Raw genomic sequence first — 26,286 nt, forward strand, 5'->3', positions numbered from 1 at the left:
AAACTAATTGAGGAGAAATACACAATCTCTCATAACTCAAATGTATACATGGCTTTCATAGACTTTTCAACAGCCTTTGACAAGGTAGATCGACCTCTATTATGGAGAAAATTGCAAAAAAAAAATTGCAAAAAAACCCCTGCTATCCTTAATTGTTGCACTACATTTGCAAACTTGGTGCCAGATACTAATGGGTGGAAACCAAGGTTTATCAGATGTAATTCCTACAGAAAATGGTTTGAAACAACGCTGCTTGTTAGCACCGTTGCTATTTTCTTTATATATAGCAGATTTACCCGATTGCTTTGCTCAAGCTGATGGAGATGCACCAAAGATAAGTGGCCGGCCTTTTGCATGTCTTTTGTATGCAGATGACAGAGTAGTAATGGACCTAACCCCTATTGGGTTAAATAGAAAGCTGATATCACTACAAAAATATACAGTTGGCCACTTTTTGAAAATAAATGTCTCTAAAAGTAAAATCTTAATTATGAAAAGTAACAAAAGTAGAAAATCATGTAACTTTCAGTGGAAAATTGGTCCTGAAAAGCTGGAGGTGGTAGACTCATACCTTTATTTAGGGAAACTTTTAACAGGTAGTACGAAGAACAAACCTCATTAAATATAGCACTTATAAAGCTACATCTCATGCCAATGGTTTGCGTACTTTTTACAGTGCTATGGGCAGAAGACATTTTTTTACATCTACTGATGGTTTTTAAGGCAAAAATTCCTCCAACTCTGCTCTATGCGATTGAATCAATCCCTGTTAAGGACTGGAGTTTTTTTTAGATAGGATTGAGGGTCAGATACTTCGTAAAATATGTAATTTTAACACGTTAGTTCCAATGGCAGCAATTAGACTGGAATTTGGCTTGATAAGCTCCTATATCCAAGGTTTATCCAGGGTTTTACACTAGGGATATTCATTAAGAGGCCTCATGTGTCATGAAATCTTCAATGTTAAGGCAGGTAATTACTCTTTTTATCGTGATTTCTCATTGGTACTAAACATCTTTGGTATACATGAAGAATCAGAGTTCACACTCCCACCATAAGGATATAAATCTCTCTTAAAGACCTTAAGTGGCAAAATCAGCTTTGATAGAGATACTAGATTTTGCAGTTCTAAAGAGAGATTAAAACTAATAGCCAGGACAAACTCACCGAGAATTGCACAAAAATACTTATTTTGGAATTTAGAACACGGAACTTGACGTTTGCTCACTTTGTCGTATGAATCTTTTACCTATAAAAGACTTAACAGCAAACTGGTCCCAGAATCTGAAAATTGGAAAAACTTGTAATTTGTGTAAGCTGAGCATTCCGACCTTGGACCATGTCTTGTTTGTCTGTCCAGCACGGGCTCCGAGTCGTCATCGTTGGTTTCGGCCGATGTCTTTACAGAATTGTGTAAAAAATTTAGCATCAGCCCGAGACTATCTCTTTTGTCCAAAAAATTAAGCAATGTGTGTAAAACCTTTTAATTATTTTAAGGAGTTTATGTTTATATTTTAAATCTTTTACATATTCTTTTAATTGGGTGGTTAACCCCCCCTGTTTGTCATCTTCTTACGAAGTACTAGTATTTCGTCCTTAGTCAAATTGCATTTTGCACATTGATTGGCTGCTATTTACTGCTATGTTGCACAATAGGTATATGCTGCGTTCGTTTCCCACTATGTACTTGTTATTAACTACAAAACTTAATTGAAGTGGGATTTTGGATCTATTTTGCACATGAACTGGCTGCTACTAAATTGCTTTTTTACACAGGTTAGGATATGTTTTGTTATCCCTTTTTCTTGTTGCCAATTCCAAATTGAACTTTTTAGCCGAAATTTAATTCTGGACTTCTTTTTGCATATGAACTGGCTGCTACTTACTGCCCTTTGCACATTTTTAGGATACGCTCTGTTATTCCTTTCTTCTTCCTGCTAATTCTAAATTGATCTTTAGCTGAAGCTGAATTTTGAACTCTGTTTTGTATATGAACTGTTAGCCACTAAACGTCCTTTGTACATCCTAGGATATGCTCTGTTACTTCAATCCTTATGCTGCTAATTCTAAATGCTATTTCCCGTCAAAATGGCTATGTGCTGCTGCCCAAATCATTGAAAAATCTTCTCTAAGCACTGAGGTTTTGTATATTTTTTTTTTAACTTAAATGTACCTTCTATTGTCTAATACGGTTCTTATAAAAAAAATATTAAAACATTTTTTTTTTTTTAACTTCAACAGTAGAGGTCTAGGGCTCTGTTTCTGCTGTGTGCTAAATGACTTTATTGTTGAACATCTTAAGTATTTTGAGTACTGAGATAACTGACAATATTGACTGATGTTATTTAAAGGAATTTTAGCCTTGCTAATGCAGGTCTCTGATAATTTTATTATGGCCCGTATATTTTTATTTATTTTATTTTGAAGGTTTTATATAGCGCGGACAAGACACTTGCGGATATCAGAGCGCTTTACAACAAATAAAGGAGATAGAAGAAATTGAAATATACATACAAATATTCTTGGTTATAATAGTCAAACAATGGTAACTGTTCTAACATAAATATCTACAAGCTTGCATTTAATAAATCAAGTGAATTTGGCCAGGAGAATAGATTTCACTTCATTTTTAAAGGATGCTGCGTGAGGGTTCTGTCTTGTTTTTGGGGGTAAAGCATTCCATATCCTAGGGGCCATCCCTGAGAAGGAGCGGTTATAAGTTTTCTTCTTGGTGAATCGTTGTGGTTTCAGTAGATGGTTAAAAGAACTCCTGTTGGTTCTGTTCCCACCAGATGGTATTAATTTTCTCGCAAAGTATTGTGGTGTTTTTTGATGCAATGCCTTGTGTGTCATACAGGCGATTTCAAATTGATTCGGGCATCAAAGGGTAGCCAGTTAAGGGCATGTAAGTTCGGGGAGATGTGACAGTTTCTTATGGAGCCTGTGATTAGTCTGGCGGCTGTGTTGATTGATGCTCTTAGTGGGGCTGTTGTTGATTTGGGAAGGCCGCAGAGAGAGCGACACTCCCATATTCCACTCTGGGGACAACTAGAGTTTGGACTGCCTGTTTAAAGTCATTTTCTGGTATGAAGCGCTTCAGTCTTCTTAAGGTGTTCATTTGAAAGTTTGCTCCTTTAGTTGCTGCGCTGATGTGCTTCTGCATATTTAGCTTATTGTCCAGAGTTATGCCTAGCGATTTGGCAGAATCGATCATGAGCGATTGGCCGTCGAGTGCTGTTAAGTGCTTCATCCATTCCATTAAGGTGGTTGTTTGGCTGAGGGGGCGCTATTAGGAGGAATTCTGTCTTTCAGTTGTTTAATTTTAAGTGCTTATTTGCCAGCCAGGTCTGCGTTTTTTGGAGCATTGAGTTTAGGGACTTGATGTCCTCAAGTGAGTTTACCTTAATGTAGAGTTGTGTGTCGTCTGCATACATGTGGTATTGGACTTTGATGAGCTGAGAAGCTCGGGGCAGTGGTTCCATAAACAAGTTGAAGAGTGTCGGGGAGAGGGAAGATCCTTGGGGTACTCCTAGAGTGACTGGAGTGGGTGTGGATAAATATTGATTGGTCTTGAATCTTTGTGTTCTATTTTGAAGGAAGGAAGTGAACCAGTTGAGAACTGTTCCCGATAGTCCCATTCTAAGTTTCAGGAGGTCTAATAGGTTGTCGTGTTAGACACTGTTGAAGGCAGAGGATAGGTCCAGCAGGATTAGTAGACAGGCTTTGTTTTGGTCCAGTATTTTTAATTATGTGGGTCATGGCAGATTCGGTGCTGTGCCCTGATCGAAAGCCAGATTGGAATTTATCGAGCAGGTTGAAGTGATCAATGTGGTAGGTAACTTGCGTGTGAACACATTTTTCTAATAGTTAGGCCAGTGTACGGATGTTGGATATAGGGCGATAGTTGTTTAGGTCTGCTGGGTCAGCCGATGGCTTCTTTAATATGGGAGAAACCTGACCAGCTTTGAGGATGTCTGGGATGGTTCCTTGTAGCAGAGAGGTGTTTATAATCCTGGTCCATAGAGGCACTAACGTCAGTATAAAGTCTTTTAGTAGGGATGCTGGGAGTAGAGAAGTGATTGGAGGGATTTAAGGCTGGGAGTGTTTTAGAATAGATTCCTCGCTGTAGAGGTCGAATGAGGACCAGTCTGCGTTGTTTTTGAGGTCGAGCTTCGCAGAGCAACTAAATGGGTTCCTAATGGGGGTAATTGAGGCGATCATGTGAGGGTTGGTGAGGGCAGATAGGTCATTCAGTAGTTCTATCTTTATGTTTTCAGTTTTTGTTGTGAAATAGGACGCGGATGCCTCGCAATTGGGGAGAGATTCTGGATTAACTTGAGATGAGAGGGAGACACCCTTAGATTGCGCTTTGATTATTTCAAAGAGTCTTTTGGGGCGGTTCTTGGCTTGGTCCAATTGATTGCTAATGAAGTCGATTTTTGAACATCTGATTTTTCTGTAATAGGGGTTTCTCGTACTTATGAGTAGTTTGAGGTGAGTAGCGGATGGTGCTGATCTCCATTGATGTTCAATTATTCTTAGCGCTCTTCTGTCTTCATTCAGCCTACCGTCATACCATGGGTTTGAGTCTTTATTGGAGATACTTTTCAATTGTAGTGGAGCTAAATTGTATAATAACACGTTCATAGATTGGAAGTAGTGATTAGTTAGATCGTGTATGTCCTGTAAACTGTCAGGTGGGGGCGTTAGGATAGGGCTAGCGGTTGCCAGTGAGATAGGATTGAGGTTTTTTAGGTTTCTCTTCCAGATTTTCGTTCTCTTGGGTTGGACATAGAGTAGTTTAACTGATTCAATAATATGGAAAGTGATGATGTGATGGTCCGACCAGTCACATGGGAGGATCGATTCCAGTTGGGTTGAGTCCGCTTTGGAGATTACTAGATCTAGGGTTGAGCCTTTTTCATGAGTGGGGCTGTCACAAATTTGGGATAGGTTAAGGTCAGTCAAGAAAGCTTTGAGGCTATTGACCTCAGGGTTGTCAGGGTAATTCCAGTGGAGGTTGAAGTCCCTAGGAATATCTGAATGTTTTGGTGTCCAGCATTTGTGGCTAGGATATCCATTATGTGTTCAATAAAGGTAAGGTTATTTCTTGGAGGATGGTAAAATGAGTGAAGTGAGCATATTGTGTAGTTATTAGAGATTTCTTTTTTTTTTATATATATATTTTTATTGACAACACAAATAATACAAAAACCGAAGATTAGCTGATAATAATAACATATACAGTTGATAACAGGTAGGCCATACACAAACAAAAAAAAGGCGTAAGAAGGAAAAGGGTTAAAGAAAAGTTCCCCAAATTTTATCAAATTTTTTCATAGATTTCAATCCCCTGGTTTTGGCAATAGCACGCTCCATAGTGTAAATTTCATTAATCAAAAACCACCATTCCAAAATATGTGGGGGTTTCTGGGAGATCCATGCCCTAGCAATGGTCAATCGAGCACAAGAAAATAGTACTGTTAATAAATCTCTGTGTGGGCAATTTATAGATTGTACATCTAATAATACAGATAACGGCGAGAGAGAACCAAATATGATTTGTTTTTGCGATAAGATCTTTTCAAATCCGGTCCAGAACTCGTGCAAGGCTGGACATGAAAAAAATATATGAGTAATATCAGCCGCCACTAGATCACATTTGGGGCACTTAGAGCGTGAACTTGATGGAGAGTTTTGAGACCACTTAGAAATTCTGAACGGGGTATAATATAAAAAGCAGATGGTTTTGTATAACTGAATCCTCAGACTCGAAGATTGTACCACTTTGTTGATATTGCAAAGTGACGCCGAGATTTTAGTAGCGGTAATATTAATCCCTAGTCTAGATGTCCATTTCAGAGCAATTTTTGGACAGTCGTCCTCTTTGAAATTATTTAAGCATTTGTACCCCTTGCTGATTAATGATTTCTGATTCTCAGAGTAGAAGCACGTCCATAAATCTGAGTCCGAAATTTGAATGATTTTCATCTTACAAATCAAATAGTCTCTAATTTGCATATATTTAAATCGCATAGATTCAGTTAAATTAAAGAGAAATTTAAGTGTTGTAAAATTTAAAAATCCCCGATTTCCATAAAGATCCCCCAAAAAATTAATTCCCAGACGGTCCCCAGTCCGTCATTAAATATTCCTGGTAGCCCAGGATTGCCCCACAAAGAAAGCTTTGAGTGAAAAAAAGAAGTCTTACATGTAATTAATAAAGATTTCCAAATAGCAACTGCCTCTCTCGCAGTCTTAAACTTAACCCTCTTGAAATAATTAGGGTCATTTACTCTTGTAAGAAATCGGTTAGAATCATTGCCTAACATAAATTGGTGGTAATAGTATTGACTATTAGGGTAGAATAGACTATGAAGACGGCAAAGAAAGGTTGCCAGAAAACATAATTTGAAATCAGGGAAGTTTAACCCACCTTTATTGGTTGGTAATTTAAGCAAAGCAAGCGATCTTCTAGCTTTCTTGTACCCCCAAATATAGCTGCTTAAAATCCCGTCTAGTTTCTTAAAGAAAGAATTATTAACACGTAGGGGTATAGACCTAAATAAATACAAAAATTTTGGCAAAATCTTCATTTTAATTAAGTTAATCCGGCCTATAAGACTTAAAGGTATTTTATGCCATTTTTTAAATAGGCCAGCTGTTTCTTTCAGTAAGGCATCATAGTTGAGGGTATTTATGTCGCTTATTTTAGCTGATATCTTAACACCTAAATATGTCGCCACCCGACAAGTACCTTGTAGTTTAATATGACCTGTGTTTTACTTAAATTTAATTTGTATCCTGAAATTAAACCAAAAGCATTAGATTCCTTAATTATCGTTATAAGAGCTTTTTCTACATCAGTGGAGTATATGGCAATATCATCGGCGTAGGCAGTGATTTTCAAAGAGTTAGAGCCAGATTCCAGTGGGATAATATAAGGTTGAGTTAGTAATGAATTTATAAACGGTTCCATGGAAAGTGCGAAAAACAGGGGTGAGAGCGGGCACCCCTGCCGCGTACCCCTAAGTATTTTAAAACCTGGGGAGATCATGCCTGCATAACTAATTTTAGCAGTTGGGGCATCATATAGGGCCTGTATCCATCTTAGATATTGAACATTGAAGCCGTACGCCCTCATTACGGCCCAGAGGTAATCCCACCCGACTCGGTCAAATGCCTTTTCAGCATCTAAAAGTATCATACGGAGTCGGGTGGAATTAACCGCTGCTACGTCAAAAGCAGTAATTGCCATATTAACATGGGCTGTAGTGTCCCGGCCGGTAATAAATCCATGTTGTTGTGGATTGACCAGCTCCGGCATATAGGGAGCCAATCGAAGTGCAAGAATTTTGGAAAATATTTTAGCGTCTACGTTGATTAATGAAATAGGCCTGTAGGAGCCACATTCCTCAGCAGGTTTTTTTTTTTTAAGGAAAAAGACTATTTTAGCAGAATTCCAAGAGTTTGGAGACTTTCCTGTTTGACCAATCAAGTTAATTACTGAGCAGAAAAGGGGAAGTATTTCATCCATACAAATTTTATAAAATTCAATAGGAAGTGTGTCTTCTCCTGCAGCTTTGCCGGACGGGAGAGAAGTAATAGCCGTTCTGGTTTCGGTAGTGGTAACCTTCTCCCCTAATTGCCTGTTATGTTCAATTCCTATATTATTAGTAACATTGTTACCGAGGTATGTTTGAATATTATGTAAGGTAGGGTTGTTTTCCGGAGTATATAAATGACTATAATATTTAACAAATTGTTCAATTATATCTGTAGTTTGATCATAAATCATATTATTGGGTCCCTTGATAAATTTAATTATTGTATTGGCTTTGTCATCCGCGATTTTATAAGCCAGGATCTTACCGATTTTGTCGCCACTCTCATATTGAGAGATTTTAAATTTATGTAATGTTACACTGGTTCGTTCTCTAAGAATATTTTTAGTAGCAGATCGAAGACTGATTAACTCTAGTCCTAATTTGTCCGCGTCTGATGAGTCTTGTATAAGAGCGTCTGCTAGCTGATTTTCTAGCAGCTGGATTTTAGTAATAATAGTCTTATCCTCTTTACGAAGTTTAGAGTTTTGTGTGAAAATAAATTGTTGAGTAAACCCTCTTATACTGGCCTTACACGCGTCCCATACATAAATTGGAGAGGTAGAGTGAAAGTTTATATCCATAAATTCCGAGATATGTTCTTTAAGTTGTAGTATGAATTAGAGATTTCTAGACATAAATATTCACAGGAGGAGAAAACCGGGGAGATGAGACGTTTCACGGAGAGGTAGTTCCGATGTATGCAGGCAATACCACCTCCAAGCCTATCAATTCTATATTGTCTTGTGATGTGATAGTTAGGGGGGACTAGTATGTCTAGGATAGACGACAATGAATCGTTAAGCCAAGTTTCCGTTAAAATTGTGAGATCAAGTTCGTTGGTTAGTATTAGCTCCGCTATATCAGCAGCATGACATGCGGCCGATCTACAACTTAGTAGGATACATTTTAGCCGGGTCTTGGTAGGAATAGTGTTGGGCTCTTGTAAGATGGGAACTCTCTTGAGGTTTTTTTCAACGATACCTCTAGTAATGTGTCTCGTGGCTCTATCGGGATTGGGAGGGATGGGTTGGATAGAGGATAGTGTCAGTGTGTTGTCCGTGTGCTCATAGAGGGGGTGGAGTTGGGGGCTCGTAGGAATGCAGTAAAGAGGTTAGTTCTTGCTGTGATAGTGGGTTTTTTCTTCTGCGTGGGTGGGATAAGGCATTGGGGTCAGGTACTGTTTTCCATCTAGGGGTTTTCTGTCTCGTGGAGCTAGAGTGTGATTGTTGGAAGAATTTCGTGTGTGGTTTTGGTTGTCTCAGGATCAGGTCATGAAGAGTTTGGATGTCTACTTTGATTTGTTGTAGAGATAGTAATATCTCCTTGAGTCTAGGGTCAGGAGTCAGAGTAGACGTATTCAACGCCCGGTCTGTGGGTAGGTGAGGGAGGGTTACTAATCTGGGTTCCAGGGGCGATAAGTGAAGTGGTCCGTTGAATGGCTGTTTTTCAGTGTGGTGGTTTATTGAAAGGGGGGAAGAAGAGAGGGGGTGTGAAGGGGTAATGCTGTTTGCTGTAGAGGGAGAGGCGGTGAGGTTCGATGCGAGGGGGAGGGGGACTGTAGGAACGCTGGCTGATCGGATGTACAGGTGTAGGGGGAGTTCTGTTATGATTTTATTACTTGTAATAATATGCATGTACTATTATGTAGACCTCTTCGGAGTTCCAAATCTTTAAGAAAATATTGAATTGAATTGATTTGACCAACGTAATCTGACAGACAAGTCCAAAATGTGTCATTCTGTATGTGCAAAATTTTCTATTTGCCTGTGCATCGTTTCATTCATAATCACAGTTTTAATTCATTTAAATTATTACGGATGTCAATAGGGGCAAGTATTGCATGCTTCAAGACATCTGCATTAGTGGGTGGCGCTATGCTGCAAAGATATGAAGGTTAAATAGGACTGGCAGGTCCCGCTGGGTGCCTGCCACATGGCCACTTGCAGGTTTTATGGTGATTTCAAAGGGCATAGGAGGGGTCATGGCAGAGAAAACCTGGACCGATTCATCTGCTGGGTGTGGTGGTGGTTTCAACCTCATGGTCAGATGATCAAACCCTGTTGGGTCTATCAATCTATCATCCTAAAAAGCATGTGTTACTGCAAGAATTTTAATATGGTTAAATGAGCAGGGGACTGACGTGGTGAGGCACAAAAGACAATTCCCCAAGGGTACTGGACTGTGACACAACATTGGTTCAATACAGTTACATCAATTTCGGGGGAGGGGAAAACTTAGTGGCCAGTTAACAGGAATGTCCCTCAGCATAACCAGTGGGTACTTTAGGACGCTTCACTTATTGTTATGAGACTGCCTGCCCCATAGCTGGTCCAGCCAGGGGGTGTAGGAGTGGTTGCCCTTATAGGGGAGCAGGGTCCTTAAGGTGCGGGGACACATGGGGAGGACTCTTGCTGACTAAGTGTATTAAAGCTACCTACATTTTCCTCTCCTGCATCCCAGCAATACTTCCAATTGGGGTGCCGGGTAATCCACACCAGGGTGGGTGCACCGGTACGGCTACACAACATCCAGCCAAAATCTGTAGTTAGACTGGGATTGGATGCTGTTCAGACTGTCCTTACATTCTCCCATCCACTTGTTTGCTTCCTGGTATACATTAACAGAAGTTTGGTACAGGACTACTCATGCCAGGGTTGGGACAGCAACAGGGTGACTCGGGATCTACCAGATTGCTTTCAGACAGTGAGGAACTTGCAGGCAATGGAAAAATAAAGGGCAGGCAAGTGGTTCGTATGATTTACTCTAGGGTCCCACTAGCCAAAAGCACTGGCCCTGTTTGACACACTGGTATTCCTCTAGCAAAAGCTGGCTTCTGGGCTACATACGATGGATCCACCAGTCAGCCTGATGGGTTGCATTAGTTGTCATGCAAAATAGGTGCTGTTACTGCAAGAGTGTTGGAAAATATGGGTTTGGAGCACCAACACAGACTATTACCAGAACACATTTGCAGTCATAATTAGAAGGTGCAGGTAAATTTGATCATATGTTACTCTGTGTCCTCAAATCCACAGCATTGACAAACCTTTCCGGCACTCTGGTAAACAAGGGGTAAATGCATAAAAGGTTACAATGCAGTAAAAATATTTGGCATGTCCATTATTCAAGAAAAGTCAAATTTGGAAGGAGCAGGTAAACTTCCAAACTTTTGTTCTTTTCGACCGCGATATATTGATGATTTGATTGCAAGGGGCTTAAGATTCCCTTGGTGGTTTCTTCTTATCAGGCGGAAGCCAGTAGGCTAGTTCTCTTTCTTTCTCTTATTATCATGCAGGCTTGGAATTCCTTGCCCATGCGTGAAAAAATGGACATATATATATATTTTTTTTTTTAAATACGGGGGAGAACACACTAATACATGAAAAGTTTGCCTTTTCAATATAGCGTGTAGAATGGGACTTACTACGCGATGTTTATCTAATATTAAAATATAAAAATATACTTTTCTAATTATATTAGTAACAATTCCCCCCTTTTTCTAATGGCTTTTTGTATAATAATCTGATCGGTGATACTTTTTCATTATACTGTTTACCATTCTATCATGACTTCTTCTGTTTTCTCCCCACCCCTCCTTTCCTCTTTCTCTTTCTAGACTCCCCAGAGATCGCGAGGCATGCAATTTGCCGGTCGATCACCTGACTTACATTTCCTGTGTTTAGTTTTTATATACCGGAGTGGCGCGACATGGATTTTTCTTGCAGCAGGAACAAATTAATTTTCTGGCTACCTGACTACACGGGACTTCCTAGGTAAGAGTGCCTCTTTTGTGCCGAGGAACCGCTCGTTTCTATTATCTCTTAACTGCTAAACGGTTCACATTACATCCGCCACCTCAATGGAGTAGACTTAACTTTCAGGTCTGTCTCTCTCTGTGATTTATCCGCTCTATACGGTGCTCGGTAGCCAATTATTTTGCATATTGTACTGTGGCACCGAACCTTGGGTTAGTTTCCGTTCTTCGACCTTTTATTTGGTGGCGACTATTACAAGACGGTGGTTACGATACTGGCACCGTCATATTACCTTTTCAACAGATAGTAGTGTCACAACACTATATACATGTATCGCGCTCTGCATAAGTTCATCCATTTTCCAGAGACGGGTCATGTTTCCGTTTTGGGTAGCATCTAAAGGATGGGAGTGGCGATATGTGCACTCTCACATTAACTTTTTAACATATATGAGTTGCGTCTAAAATATGGTATACATGTGAACATATATCAGTTGGGTTTTTTTTTTAAGTCTTTTATACATGTGTCACGCCTCACGCATATTATTTGTCATTGTTGAGAAGGTACCAGTAGATTTTCTAATTACGTTATTACTCTCTACAGAACTGGGGAACCCTTCCAAATTCTGCTCGTATTATGGAGCGTAAAAATGAATTGTACTAAGCAGACGAACTCGTCCTCTCTGAAATCTTGTGCCATATTTTTAGCCGTCCTAGTTTAATACTGCTATAGTGGGTAAGTGTATCTCAGATCATTAATCTATGAATGTGCGAAATATTTTGAGGCCAAAGTGAATTTAAAATATTTACGATTTGATCATCTTATTTCTCTTATTATGCTATTGACTGATTCGTTTTAGAAACTGTGTGGGGCTCCTGACATATATGATAGATATATATATATATATATATATATATATATATATATATATATTTGTATTGAGATTTTAAAATGTACAAATCAGCCTTTGACCTTTGGAGTTTTTGCGCTTGAAAGGGGTATTTATACCTACTATATTATTCTTTATTTAGGCGCTGTTAGCCCTTTTGTGTACTTCCTGTATCTAGGACTACTCAGTGTTCGATCTTTGCTGTTTCATGCTTAGTTTGCGCTTACAAACAATTGCTTATTACTTCTTTATACTAGACTTATGATTTCGGGAACCTCCCATGAATACGGGATGATACCAAAGTGCCTTTTGCTTTTGAACTAATCAAAATACGCATTTTTTTGTGGTGAGTTCTCCCTTTTTTTCCGTAGCGATATTCTTATGGCTAGTGTCTTTGAGCAACTCTCTTTCTTCTATATTTGCATCCTTCTCTCTTCTTCTCTTTCCTTTATACTCACATTCTTCTTTTTTGCCTTTTTCGTTTTTCTCTTTCCCCTCCCCCCTCTTCTGTTATATATATTTTTCAGGTGTACTTATCGTGCAAAATACTTAAAAAAGGACTATTGTAGACTCATTACTTCTTTCCTATTTTTCTTGCTTTCTCGGGTCTTCCTTTTATTTAATATCCACTAAAGTTAGGTCCTTTTTAGCAATTACCCATAGTACTGGCGCTCGTTACAGTTCCAGACAAACAAAGATACACGGTTGTTTTTTTAATGTTTTATAAATGTAAAACAAATTTTCTATGTTATTGTTTTTATGTGTCAGTTATTTAGGATTTTTCGTGTGCTGCTAGATCCCTGTACCTGCATTATATTTGGTGTAATGTGCGTTGCTTTATATGTTGTATATGTTATTTATTTGTTGTTATGTCACTTGTCTACAGCCTTGAAGAAGTTCCAGTGTGGAACGAAACGCGTTGGCTGGTTTTTTATCTCTTCACATTAGAAGAAAATAAAAAGGAAACATTAAGGACTTCTGTTTGACTTGGACTATCTATATCTAGTGCACCTTCCTCTTTGGTCTACTGGTCGAGTACACGGTTATAAGGGCAATCCGCCAAAGTTTGGGAATAAGCAAGTACGCAATGCGGGTTCTGACAGGCGCTTGTGTAGTCACTCTGTTAGGATAGGGGCACAACCACGCTGGCTGCCCAGGAGACCACCCTCGAGGTTCTAGTCCTGACCTGCGACACTCCCTCCTGACCCGTACGTGGTCCACACACAGCTTCCTCACTGCATCTCTGTCGTGCGCACAGTATCCCTGCTGTTTCTGCCCTCAGAGCTCGACAGAGTTCTAGCAATGTACCTCAATCCAGTTACGTGGCATCCTGTCTTTATACAGCTGAACCCCAGAGAGAGCGTCCCTATCGAGACTCCACCCTGATCGGCTCACCCTATGCATATTCAACACTTGGAGCCATGCACGGGCCTATGAGCTAGCGGAGGAAGCGTGGGGGCAGGTCTGGGCTTGTCAAACTTAGCCCTGGCAAAAATTTAGCTTATGTGCGCCCTTCTGCATTCTTTTCATTCTTTCTTTCTCTCTTTCTGCCCCTGCTCCACCTGCTGTGCCTTGTGCCATAAGCTCCAGGGAGCTGGTGACATAGGTGCAGCTGTCGACCTTCAACCCCAACTTCCAATGGCTACATCTTCCCTCTGCCCTCAAGGAAATGCCCGATGGGATAAATGGCCCGTCCGGCTGTGGTTGGAGCAGCAGTGAAACAAGGGGCCGAGGGACAGAAAGGGTTGGGATGATACAGAGAAGGCTGAGAGGTGGAATGACAATAGGAAGTTAGTAGGGGCAGGGGGCATTGTGGGTATCAGAGAAGAAGGGAGGCTGGAATGAAGTGGTGGAGAAAGCTTAGAAGGTGCTGCGGAGGTAGAGAAGCTGGGAAGATGAAGAGCAGTATGCTTGGGCTAGGCAGCAAGGTATGGAAGTTGGAAATGGCTAGGGGAAGAAGGAAAGCAAATGGTAGAGTTGTAGTAAAGTTTGTGCGGGGTAGGAGGTCAAGGCTAGGAGGTAGAAGAGGTAGGGAGATTGGATTTCTTGTGGAAGAAGCTATGGGCCGAGAAGGCAAGCCGAAGCTTTGAAGCTGCCCAAGTAATATGGAGGTTGGGATGGGGCAGCGGTGTGTGAGATGCTGAAAAGCTCTGGTGGCATACACAGGCAACGTGTTCACAAAAGTTTTGCCAGAGCACTAGAAATGATGAGTTTTCTTTCAGGAATGATGCTTGCACTGCTCAGTGGGATATTGTATAGGTGCCAGACAAAAATAAGTTGCGCTGCTCCCATTCAGCAATGTCCTTGCTACTGCTCCTGTCTTTTTATCCCTCTCCTTCTGTTACCTTCATCGTTTAAAACCTATGGAGGTGATCTGGTTTCTGGACTTGAAGCTAAAAAGGAACACAGAAGAGCTTCTTAAGTAGATTGAAATTCCTCTGTAAGAGGCATGACCTGATGACATCTGCAAGGGTCCACCCCTCCCTTCTCTCTGGATCTTGTGACAACATTCTCTTACTCGCATAACATGTGTATTTGTAAAGTGCACATTCACCCAGAAGGGTATCTTGGTGCTGAATAACAGATGTTAATTGTTACCCAAATCAATGGTACTCGTTTTATCAACCTCAGAAGGGTGAAAGTCTGAGTGTACTTACTAGGATTTGAACTTGTGACCATGAGGTCAAACACAGGCCCACACAGTGGGCACATTAGTCCACTAAGCCACCAGATAGCATCCTGCTAATGGCCAATAGAGGTTCCACTAAGGGCTATTCAGACCAATCACTACGATAAACTGAACATATATCTAAAAACATAAACAAGCATTTAAGACATAACAAATATCATGCATATCAAAAATGCTACACTGGAAAATACACATCAGTCTAACAATTTGTGAGGGCATTCCCTTACTCTGGTACTATGATGAAGAAACTCATTATGGTCACCCCCGGAAACCTGAAGATCAAGAAAGTTATTCGAATTTGCTGTAACTGGATTTCTAGGCCTAACCCTAAAAATCCTCCCAGCATGCCGCCATTTCCCTGCTTCCACCTTTGCTGCATTTCCTCTAAACTCAAGAATTTGCATTGGCTCACAACATTTGAAAAAGCCCTTCCTCAATAAAAAGGGCTCCTTAATTCTGACCTATTCTCCCACATTCAGACGTTAGCCAACACACTTAAAATTCCTTAACTTGTTATGTTTGGGTGGATATGAATCTGAAATTAGTTGGGCAGTAGTCCACTTGTCTACAGTGGTAGCTAGCTTCAATAAACAAGCATAAGCAATGCAATAGGTCTTGCATTTCCAAAAGTTTGAGCTATTGGTGTTGCAAATAATAATGCAATGCTGGTAGCTCAAACCTTCAGTAATGCGAGAGCTATTGCATTGCAAATGCTTGTTTTCTAAATGTTTGAGTTTTCTCCTGACCTAGAGATGTGCACCCTCCCTTTATGTTATGTTGTCGGGGGCTGCTGGAGCAAGAAATCACAAATTAGACAAGTAAGAACTGGTCAAGATGTAGATTTGGGGGGGAGGTGCCAAGATGGCGATCGGGACGGCAGCGTAGGCTCCCGGCTCCGTGAACCTCCACATCCCGCACAGATATCCTGCATGAGATCCTTAGCCTGCGCTATATGCCCGTGTTGGTGGTTGAGAGCGGCAACCGATCGTGTGATTCTGAAGTTTCTGGCGGCGGTACCGCCGGAGAAATGTTCATTTGAAGTTTGCGGCCTGTGCAACCCTGGAACCGGGACCTCGGGTGGACAACATGGCCGGGTAGCAGTTCAATAACAGCGGCCATTGGTGACTGGGTGGAGTCGGAATACCGGAGCGGTGCGAATATTGTCCTGAATTTCGCTGTGGTCATTCCTGCCACTGAGCGTAGCGGAACGAGTGCATGCCCAAGGTGGCAATTCCAAGATTCTTCGGTAATTGCCTGAGCCCTCGCCAGTGAGCTGCTCGGACGCTGCCTGTAACGCGTCCCGATTTTCGCGGGCTACTCCCGAATTTTTGCGGGTACTGGTCCAGGGTGAGGATGGCTGTTACCTGTGACTACACACTGGACACATATTTTGCCTGCCCCCGGAACCCTGTTTGCAGTGACATGGAACTGGATGCGCCTGTGCCTGAGTCCCGGTCCCAGTCTGGGGTGGAACTACCCTGCGGCCATCTTGATAGGATGGAGTCTATCATCCTGTATACTGGGTCTCAGCAAGATTGGAAGAGTGTGGCGAAGAGGAGCGTAGCGGAGCGGGGAGCTGTGCTGGGGTACTGTGACCTTCTTGAAGCTCTCGGTGCCCTTCATTCCACCCTGGTTCACGGCGCCCGGGTATTGGGGAGAAAGCTTGATGGTATCGAGTCAGCGTCGGAGCAGTTGCGATCTGCCTGTCCCCAGGTACACAAGGATTTGTTTCACTCTACACAGGAGGAAAGTGTCGTGGCCGCCCCTGTGAATAAGGGAAAGCTGGAAAATTCGGACAATGTGGCAGCGTGTGGTCGGCTGGCTGTGGGTTTGGTCTGTTCCGGAGGTTTTAGATTTGAACAGAAGGTGGTGACTTTGTCCCAGGCACGGCCTCCGGCGACCCAGGCAATGTTCAGGCAACGTTCGCCTGCTCTGGCTGATTCCTCCTTCCTGGACCTTGTGTGCAACGCATGTCCTGGGGCAATACCGGGAAAGATGCTCCTCCATGATGATGACTGTGTTGGTATTCGGCGACGTCCACACTACATGTGTATGTCGCTTTCTGGTCTTTTTTGGACGCTCCTCTTCCTCGTCACATTAGACATGGCAATGGGTCGAGGGGTATGCATTGGTGGATTCGCAAAGAGAGGCCAAGGATAAGGCTGATCCTTCAGAGGTTGTCATTTAATAGGCGGGCGGGCACGGGGGATGCGTGCTCTCACGGCATAACTAATAGTGTAGTAGGTGAATAATGCTCCCCATTTCTCTTTGACATGGTCGATTTTTGTTGTTTACTGTTTACCTTGGGGAGGAACACATTGTGCGGGAGGGAGAAGCCGGGGGCATGTTTGAAGGCCCTCCTCCAGTTTATTATTAATCTCTCCATTTCCCCGTCAGGTGGGGTTTTCTTTCTTTCTCCTTTTTCCCTGTTTCTTCTATATTTCGGGTCTGGTTCTAGGGCGACAGGCACACTGCTGGGGGGGGAGCCGTAGTCATTTGCAGGGGTGCAGGGTGGGGGGTTGGGGGAGGGGATTTTTTAGTTTTTTTTTCTTTGTTTCTATGACCTCCTTTTTCTTCTCTTATCTTTCTTTGTCTTTTCTTTTCTGGGGTCAGTACGGTAGGGTTCCTTCGCTGTCAATCACTGCTTTTTCATCTGTGCCTCAATTTCCGTGGTGTTTTCTGGGTCTTCGGGCAGGGGACTGCAGGCGCAATTGCTCGTGATATTCCTCCACATCCTGAACCTCCTGTTTCAGCGACATTGACTTGATCGATTGCTGTTTATTGTTGACGTTTACTACTCTGCCTGCCATTTTTTGCTCCTGGGAAATTGTTTGGTACCTGATCCTTCCATTCTCTATTATAAAATGAAAACCTTTTATATCCTGGTTTCCTACTAGTGATGTTCAGTGGCCAAGAGTATACTAAAATGGAGAATCTGCTCCCCGAGGTGCTGCATGTGATTAAAATTTGCTTTCTGTTACTCTAACTGCTTAGCGGCCGGCCCCGGGGGTTGTAGGCCCATACTTGTCTTTGGTTGAAATGTCAATAAAGGTTTAAAAAAAAAAAAAAAAAAAAAAGATGTAGATTTGGATTGCAGGCAAGAGAGAGTGCAAAATAAGGCAGTGGGGCGAGGTGTACAACTCGTGAGCTTTTTGAGCTTTACCTGAACGACACACTAAAGAGTAGGCCTTCCCACTCACAGAGTAACCCAGTTTAGGGAGGCTATACCAACGAAGGTGTATCCAGTTTATCTCATTCACAATAGAACAGAGATAATATGCAGGAAGACACCATGAAAAGGCACCTAACCAATGAAAACCCTCACTCTTCACCCTTCCTTGTGAAACACATGCTTACAACAACATACATACATATCCACGCCAACTATGGGTGGAAGCTCACATTAGGTGGCATCTGTTAGCAGTACTAGGCTTCCTTGACGACCAGCACCCTAAAGACATGAGCACCTCAAGCTCATTGGAGGAAAACACAGGGCTGGCCAGAGGAACGTAGAAGCCAGGGCATCGCGGCCTTTCCATGGGATACATGTATGTCTGTATGTGTATATATGCACACATACTTACGTCCATCAATAAACTGTGGTCGGGCCGCTAATAAAGCGTTTGAGCTTTACACATTTAACTGGCTCCTCTGACAATGACCTAATGGACACTGAAGCCAATCCAGTTCTTCTGTTACATGTGGTTATTTATTGCTGATCCTGCTGCTGCTATTTTCGGCTGCTGCTGGCCTGTAGAAACCTTTTCCCAAGGAGCAGCCGGTGCTCCTCTCACCAAAACAGGAGTTCCCTGCTACTTGACAAACTCCGCAGTTGAAATGCTATTTTCAAGCTTCGCCCATGACAGTGCAAATATTGATTGGAATAGAAACTTTAGAGAATTCTTTGATTACATCCCCAATCACAAAAGAGTAGAGCCGGGAGTGGTTTTTCTTTTACTTGACTTGCATTTCCCACTGCCTCACTCGCACTATGTGAAAAAATGCTTGGTACACTGAAGGCAGTAGAAACTGCTGAGAGTCCTGGATAAATTTCACATACGCCCCTGTATGGCGAGGGTGGGCCACTTATCTTTGCGGAAGGGGGTCTTGGGGGCGAGCCCAGCGCAGGGAGGTCTACCCACCAGGATGTCAGGATGTTTGGGGAATGGGAGCGGCGCAGGCCTCTGCTCCGCCACTTTTCGGCCTCTTGGGCTGGTTGGGCTATTTTATAGCCCAAGGGATATTTATGTCACCATTTTGGTGCTACCAGCCACCATTTTGTGGTATTCCCGGTGGCTGGTCGTTGGCAGGACAGAATTTTTTCATAATTTAGTTAGTGAGGGCTTTTGTTGCTGCTGCTCAAGGAGATAAGTGCATATTAGGAATACTTTGTTTCTTTGGGGTGTGAAGCTTGTTTGCGGTATTGGGGCATGGGGTAGTTTGTGTTGTGGTGACTGGAGAGAGGTTATGGAGATTTTGTTATGAAGACTGTATGGTACATTTGTTCTATGACGGAATTTTAAATGTGAATTTGAAGTGATGGTAGTGTTATGTTCATTGGGTATGGAGCTCGTTCATATGGGAGTGGGAGTTTGTTTGGTTATATTTGGGAGGGTTTTGAGTTTTTTTTAATGCGGACGATATTGATTTTTGTAGTGGCTCGAAAGGGCTTTAGTTTTTTCATGATGGTTATTTCAATTTAAATGTTTGGCGCAAATGTGGGGGGAGTGTCTTTGGGCTTGGGTAATGATTTTGGTCACACTGAGAGAGGTTTGTAGAGACTTCTGGCAACGGTAGAGGATTGCCATTGGGCGCTCGCGGTCAAGTTTGGGTGATGGCGTATGGGCGCGAGAATCTTTTTTCCTCGAAGTAGTCTGTCTCTTCGAGTTTCGGCAGAGCGTTTGAGTGCGCGCGTGCGTTTTACGGTCATTTCAGAAAGGGAAGTAGAGGCATTTTGAGCATTAGGTCTCACTGCACACGCAGGTTACCAGGGTTACGGCATTTTTTCTTTCCCCAAGCAAACCCGTTTGTGGAGATCAGTTGGAGAGAGGCATAGCGTTTTGGTAGGCGATTGTTTTGGTCGGATCGTCATTGCGCATTGATTATTAGAGGAAGTAGAACTTTTTAAGGAGAAGATGTAAAATGTAATGTTTTAAAAATCTTAGTGTTTACATTTGGAATTATTTAATTTTTGATGAGGACATAATAAGCTAAAAGGAAAGTTAACTTAATTTCCTGGCTGGCAGAGCTGCGGCCAAAGTGATGTCAGCATTTCACGCTTATATCATTACTCTAGGCATTACATCATATCATGTAAGGGGGTCAGCTCCTTATCTTTTCCTAAGAGCGGAGTGGCTTTTCCTCACCCACTCCCGGGGCGCTAACCGGGATGCCCCCTTTTGGAGGGTTAGTTAGGTAGGAGAAGGCCCCGGGTGCGTTGGGATAGCAGATGGAGATGCAGGCAGGGACCAGCACACCAGACCATATGTTTGCGGCGGGATCACTTCTGCAGCTTTCCCGACACGGGAGGGCACTGTACGGCTCCATTACCCCGTGGTGAAGAGTAGGGCTTGGCGGACTTTGCGTAGCGCCACAACGCAGAATTTTGAAAAAAATTGTGGAAAACGAGCGCACGTCCTGAGTAGGACTGGGAGGACTTTGCCTAGCGCAACTAAGCACAATTTTGAAAGAAATTGTGGAAAACGAGCGCACAACCTGAGGGACCGTGTGCCCGGGACTGGGGTCCCTCGTGCTTGAGCAGGCTCCCCGATCTCCCCGGCCTGGCTGCGTTGAGAAGCAGGGACCGGCCCCGGGCCTCCTGAGTTTTGGTCAGGGCCTTGGAGCCCACGTCCTGCGGCCTGCCAAGTGTCCATCTGCCCGGGACAAGGGTCCCTGGTGCAGAGCCACAGAGCCCTGCAAGGGCAGGCGGGAGCCCTACCGCTATGGCGCGGTGCGGGCAGCTGGGAGTCCTTTCGGTCACGGACATCTGGTCGCACCTTTCCCTCGGCCATCTGGTCGCATGCAATGCATTCCAATGGGGCAACCAGATGGCCGGGCTGCCCTGGAAGTCCCGATGGGGGCTCATTCGCCTCCCGATCCCAGGCAGGGTTACAGGAGGTCGGGTGCGTCCGGGCCTAGGGTCCCCTCCGTCACTCGGTGCGCACGGTTTACTAGAAAGGGGGGTAGCCTTCCTCCGGATTACTAGGGGCAGGGTATGCCGGAACACCCCTCCTGGGGATGGTGGTTCTCAGGCGGGGACCAGATGGGCTAAGCCCGGACGACACTTCCCCGGGGCTCCCTCCTCCAGCCCGCGGCGAGGCAAAGTGCCCAGGACGGGATCCATGGGTCCCCTGGGCATCCGGGCCCGGGAGCTCCTGCTGGCCTCCCAATCCTGAGGCCCAGCGTGGGGTCTACGAGCCCCCCCGAGCCCTGCAGCCCTGGATCCCTGCAGTCCCAGAGCCCTGGAGCCCTGCTGCCCCGGAGCCCTGGAGCCCCGGAGCCCTGCAGCCCCGGAGCCCTACAGCTCCTGAGCCCTGCAGCTCTCGAGCCCTGCAGGCCCCGTGCCCTGCAGCCCCCGAGCCGTGCATGGGCAGGCGGGAACCCTAGCGCGAAGGCTTGGGGTTGGACAGATGGGAGTCCTTTCAGTCCCGGCCATCTGGTCGCACCTCTCCCCTCGCCCATCTGGTCGCGTGCAATGCTTTCCAATGGGGCGACCAGATGGCCGGGCCAGCCTGGAAGTCCCGATGAGGGCTCATTTGCTTCCCGGATCCCAGCCAGGGCTCCAGGAGGTCGGGCACATTCGCGCCTAGGGTCCCCTGAGCCTCGCTGTGCACGTGGGTTACAAGAAAGGGGGGTAGCCTTCCTCCAGATTACTAGGGGCAGGGTATGCCGGGACACCCCTCCCGGGGATGGCCGTTCTCAGGCGGGGACCAGATGGGCTATGCCCGGGCAACACCTCCCTAGGCATCCGGGGCTCCCTCCTCCGGCCCGCGGCATGGCAAAGTAACCGGGAAGGGCTCCATGGTTCCCGGGCAGTCATCCCCCGGGCATCCGGGCCCCGAGAGCTCCGGTGGTCCTTCCCCGGGCTTGAGTCCCAGCTGGGGTCCCCAAGCCCCCGGGAAGCGGAGCCCCTGAGCCCTGCGTGGGCAGGCGGGAACCCTAGCGCGAAAGCTCGGTGTTGGACAGATGGGAGTCCTTTCGGTCCCGGCCATCTGGTCGCACCTCTCCCCTTGCCATCTGGTCGCGCGCAATGCTTTCCAATGGGGCGACCAGATGGCCGGGTCGGCCTGGAAGTCCCGATGAGGGCTCATCTGCCTCCCGGATCCCACCCAGGGCTCCAGGAGGTCGGGTGCGTCCGGTTCTAGGGTCCCCTCCGTCACTCGGTGCGCACGGTTTACCAGAAAGGGGGGTAGCCTTCCTCCGGATTACTAGGGGCAGTGTATGCCGGGACGCCCCTCCAGGGGATGGCGGTTCTCAAGCAGGGACCAGATGGGCTAAGCCCGGACGACACTTATCTGGGGCGTCCGGTGCTCCCTCCTCCAGCCCGCGGCAAGGCAAAGTGCCCGGGACAGGCACCATGGGTCCCCTTTGCGTCCGGTTCTCGGGAGCTCCTGCGGGCCTCCCATGCCTGAGGCCCAGCGTTGGGTCTCCGAGCCCTGCATGCCCGGAGCCCTGCATGCCCGGAGCCCTGCATGCCCGGAGCCCTGCAGCCCCGGAGCCCTGCAGCCCCGGAGCCCTACAGCTCCCAAGCCCTGCAGCCCCCGAGCCCTGCAGGCCCCGTGCCCTGCAGCCCCCAAGCCCTGCGTGGGCAGGCGGGAACCATAGCGCGAAGGCTCAGTGCGGGCAGATTGGCATCATTTCAGTCCAGGCCATCTGGTCGCACCACTCCCCTCGGCCATCTGGTCGCGCGCAATGCTTTCCAATGGGGCGACCAGATGGCTGGGCCGGCTTGGAAGTCCCGATGAGGGCTCATTTGCCTCCCGGATCCCAGCCAAGGCTCCAGGAGGTCGGGCATGTTCTTGCCTAGGGTCCCCTGAGCCTCGCGGTGCGGGCGGGTTACAAGAAAGGGGGGGGTAGCCTTCCTCCGGATTACTAGGGGCAGGGTATGCTGGGATACTCCTCCTGGGGATGGACGTTCTCAGGCGGGGACCAGATGGGCTATGCCCGGGCAACATCCTCCCAGGCGTCTGGGGCTCCCGCCTGCGGCATGGCAAAGTGCTCGGGAAGGGCTCCACGGGACCTGGGCAGTCCTCCACTGGGCGCCTGGGCCCGAGAGCTCCGGTGGTGCTCCCCGTGCCTGAGGCCGGGCAGAGGGGAGTCCTTTCAGGTGCCGGCCATCTGGTCGCGCGCAATGCTTTCCAATGGGGCGACCAGATGGCTGGGCCAGACTGGAAGTCCCGATGAGGGTCCATTTGCCTCCCGGATCCCAGTCAGGGCTCCAGGAGGTCGGGCGCGTCTGCGCCTAGGGTCCCCTCCGTCACTCGGAGCGTGTGGGTTACAAGAAAGGTGGGTAGCCTTCCTCCGGATTAGTAGGGGCAGGGTATGCCGGAACACCCCTTCGGGGCTGGCTGTCCTTTGCCAGGGACCAGATGGGCTATGCCCGGGCAACATCCTCCCTGGCGTCCGGGGCTCCCTCCTGCGGCCCACGGCATGGCAAAGTGCCTGGGACGGGCTCCACGGGTCCCGGGCAGTCCTCCCCTGGGCGCCCGGGCCCGAGAGCTCCGATGGTCCTCCCCGTGCCTGAGGCCCAGCCGGGGTCCCCGTGCCCCCAGGGAAGCAGAGCCCCCGAGCCCTGCGTGGGTGGGCAGCGGGGAGCCCTACCGCTATGGCTCAGCTTGGGCAGGCAGACGGGAGTCCTTTCAGGTGCCGGCCATCTGGTCGCGCACAATGCTTTCCAATGGGGCGACCAGATGGCCGGGCCAGCCTGGATGTCCCGATGAGGGTCCATTTGCCTCCCGGATCCCCATCAGGGCTCCAGGAGGTCGGGGGCGTCCGCGCCTAGGGTCCCCTCCGTCACTCGGAGCGCACGGGTTACAAGAAAGGTGAGTAGCCTTCTTCCTGATTAGTAGGGGCAGGGTATGCCGGAACACCCCTCCAGGGCTGGTGGTTCTTTGCCGGAGACCAGATGGGCTATGCCCGGGCAACATCCTCCTAGGCGTCCGGGGCTCCCTCCTCCGGTCTGCGGCATGGCAAAGTGCCCGGGACGGGCTCCACGGGTCCCGGGCAGTCCTTGCCCGGGCCCGAGAGCTCCGGTGGTCCTCCAAGTGCCTGAGGCCCAGCCGGGGTCCCCGAGCCCCCCGGGAAGCAGAGCCCCCGAGCCCTGCGTCGGTGGGCAGGCGGGAGCCCTACCGCTATGGCTCGGCTCGGGGCGAGCAGACGGGAGTCCTTTCAGGTGCCGGACATCTAGTCGCACCTTTCCCCTCGGCCATCTGGTCGCGCGCAATGCTTTCCAATGAGGCGACCAGATGGCCGGGTCGGCCTGGAAGTCCAGATGAGTGTCCATTTGCCTCCCAGATCCCAGCCAGAGCTCTAGGAGGCCGGGCGCGTTTGCCCCTAGGGTCCCCTCCGTCAATCGAAGTGCGCGGGTTACCAGAAAGGGGGGGTAGCCTTCCTCCAGATTACAAGGGACAGGGTACTCTCGGCCTAGCGGTCCTCAGCCGGCAGCTGGACCGGCCAGGATGCCGCCCCAGCCCTGGGTCTGTCCCGGGGCCTGCCACGTGGCAGGCTGCCCTGGATGAGACCCGGCAAGCCTCCCCCTGCTGGGCTGGGTCCAGGGGCCCCTGGGAGGGCAGCCTCCGCACCCCAGGCTCCGTCCTCGGTCTTGCCGCGTGGCAGGGTGCCCAAACGAGTTCCCGCGGGCTCCGTCCTGGGTTCTGCCGCGTGGCAGGGTGCCCGGGACGGGGTCCGGCGGACCCGGGGAGGCTTCCCCTGCGCCTCCGGGCCTGGGATCCCCGGCTGGGTTCAGGGGCCCCCCCGGGTCAGGGGCTCCGGCCCTGCACCCCATCCCCTGGCCTGCGGCACTGCCAAAGGCCCGGGACGGGGTTCTGTTATGGCCCGGGGAGCCTCCCCTTGCTTGGCTGGGTTCAGGAGCTCTGGCCGGTCCCCTAGGGGCCCTGGGGAGGGCGGCCTGCCAAACTCAGGCTCCGTCCTGGGTCCTGCCGCGTGGCAGGGTGCCCTGGATTGGGTCCGGTGGGCCCAGGGAGGCTTCCCCTGCGCCTCTGGGCCTGGGAGCCCCGGCTGGGTCCAGGGGCCCCGCCGGGCCCCGGGTCCGGAGCTCTGGCCCTGGGCCCCATCCCCCAGCCTGCGGCACTGCCAAAGGCCCGGGACGGGGTTCCGTTGTGGTCGGGTAGCCTCCCCTTGCTTGGCTGGGTTCAGGAGCTTGGGCAGGGCCCCTGAGGGCCCCGGGGAGGGCGGCCTCCCTACCCCGGGCTCCGTCCTGGGTCCTGCCGCATGGCAGGGTGCCCTGGACGGGGTCCGGTGGGCCCGGGGAGGCTTCCCCAGCGCCTCCGGCCCTGGGAGCCCCGGCTGGGACCAGGGGCCCCGCCGGGCCCCAGGTCAGGGGCTCTGGCCCTGGGCTCCGTCCCCCGGCCTGCGGCACTGCCAAAGGCCCCTGAGGGCACCGGGGAGGGCACCCTCCCCACCCCGGGCTCCGTCCTGGGGCCTGCCGCATGGCAGGGTGCCCTGGACGGGGTCCGGCGGGCCCAGGGAGCCTCGGCTGGGTCTTCGGGCCTGGGAGCCTCGGCTGGGTCCAGGGCCCCCGCCGGACCCCGGGTCAGGGGCTCCGGCCCTGGGCCCCATCCTCCTGCCTGCCGTTCTGCCAAGGGCCCGGGACAGGGGTCTGTTGGTCCCGTGCAGGCCTCCCCTGCTTGTCAAGGTGTCCGCGGGCCCCGGGTCGGAGGGCCCGTCGGGTCCCCTACGCAGCCTCCATTGCTGGGGCCCAGCTGGGGCCCTGGGCCTCCGGTCCCCCATGCCCCGGCACCCGCTCACTCTTTTGTTGGGGCACAGAGCGACCAGATGGCTTCCCTTTCGAGCCCGGCCATTTGGTCGCGCCTTTCCCCTCGGCCATCTGGTCACGCCTGTCTCCTCGGCCATCTGGTCGCACCTATCCCTTCAGCCATCTGGTCGTGCCTATCCCCTCGGCCATCTGGTCGCGCGCAATGCTTTCCAATGGGGTGACCAGATGGCTGGGCTTGCCTGGAAGTCCCGATGAGGGTCCATTTGCCTCCCCGATTTTGATCACATTGATCATCGACACTTCGAAGGCACCTTGCGGCCCCGGGTTCCTCCCGGGGCTATGTCTGTCTGAGGGCCGCTCGATCATCAATCGGCCCGGGGCTTCCCCGGGAC

General features: G+C 48.1%; 1 protein-coding gene and 1 long non-coding RNA gene across 8 annotated transcripts in view; one reads left to right on the plus strand and one right to left on the minus strand.

Annotated features, from left to right (window-relative positions):
* The window catches only part of CDK18 (cyclin dependent kinase 18), a 1,155,230-nt gene that overhangs the window by 140,167 nt on the left and 988,777 nt on the right, over positions 1-26,286 (minus strand). The gene's annotated exons all lie outside the window — the stretch shown is intronic.
* LOC146869979 (uncharacterized) lies at positions 11,224-13,875 on the plus strand. Its single transcript, XR_014968439.1, has 4 exons — positions 11,224-11,380; positions 11,966-12,097; positions 12,509-12,597; positions 13,138-13,875. It is a non-coding gene; the product is annotated as an uncharacterized LOC146869979 (long non-coding RNA).

Source organism: Triturus cristatus, chromosome 1_1 (genome assembly GCF_964204655.1).
Source record: "Triturus cristatus chromosome 1_1, aTriCri1.1, whole genome shotgun sequence".
Taxonomy (NCBI): domain Eukaryota; kingdom Metazoa; phylum Chordata; class Amphibia; order Caudata; family Salamandridae; genus Triturus; species Triturus cristatus.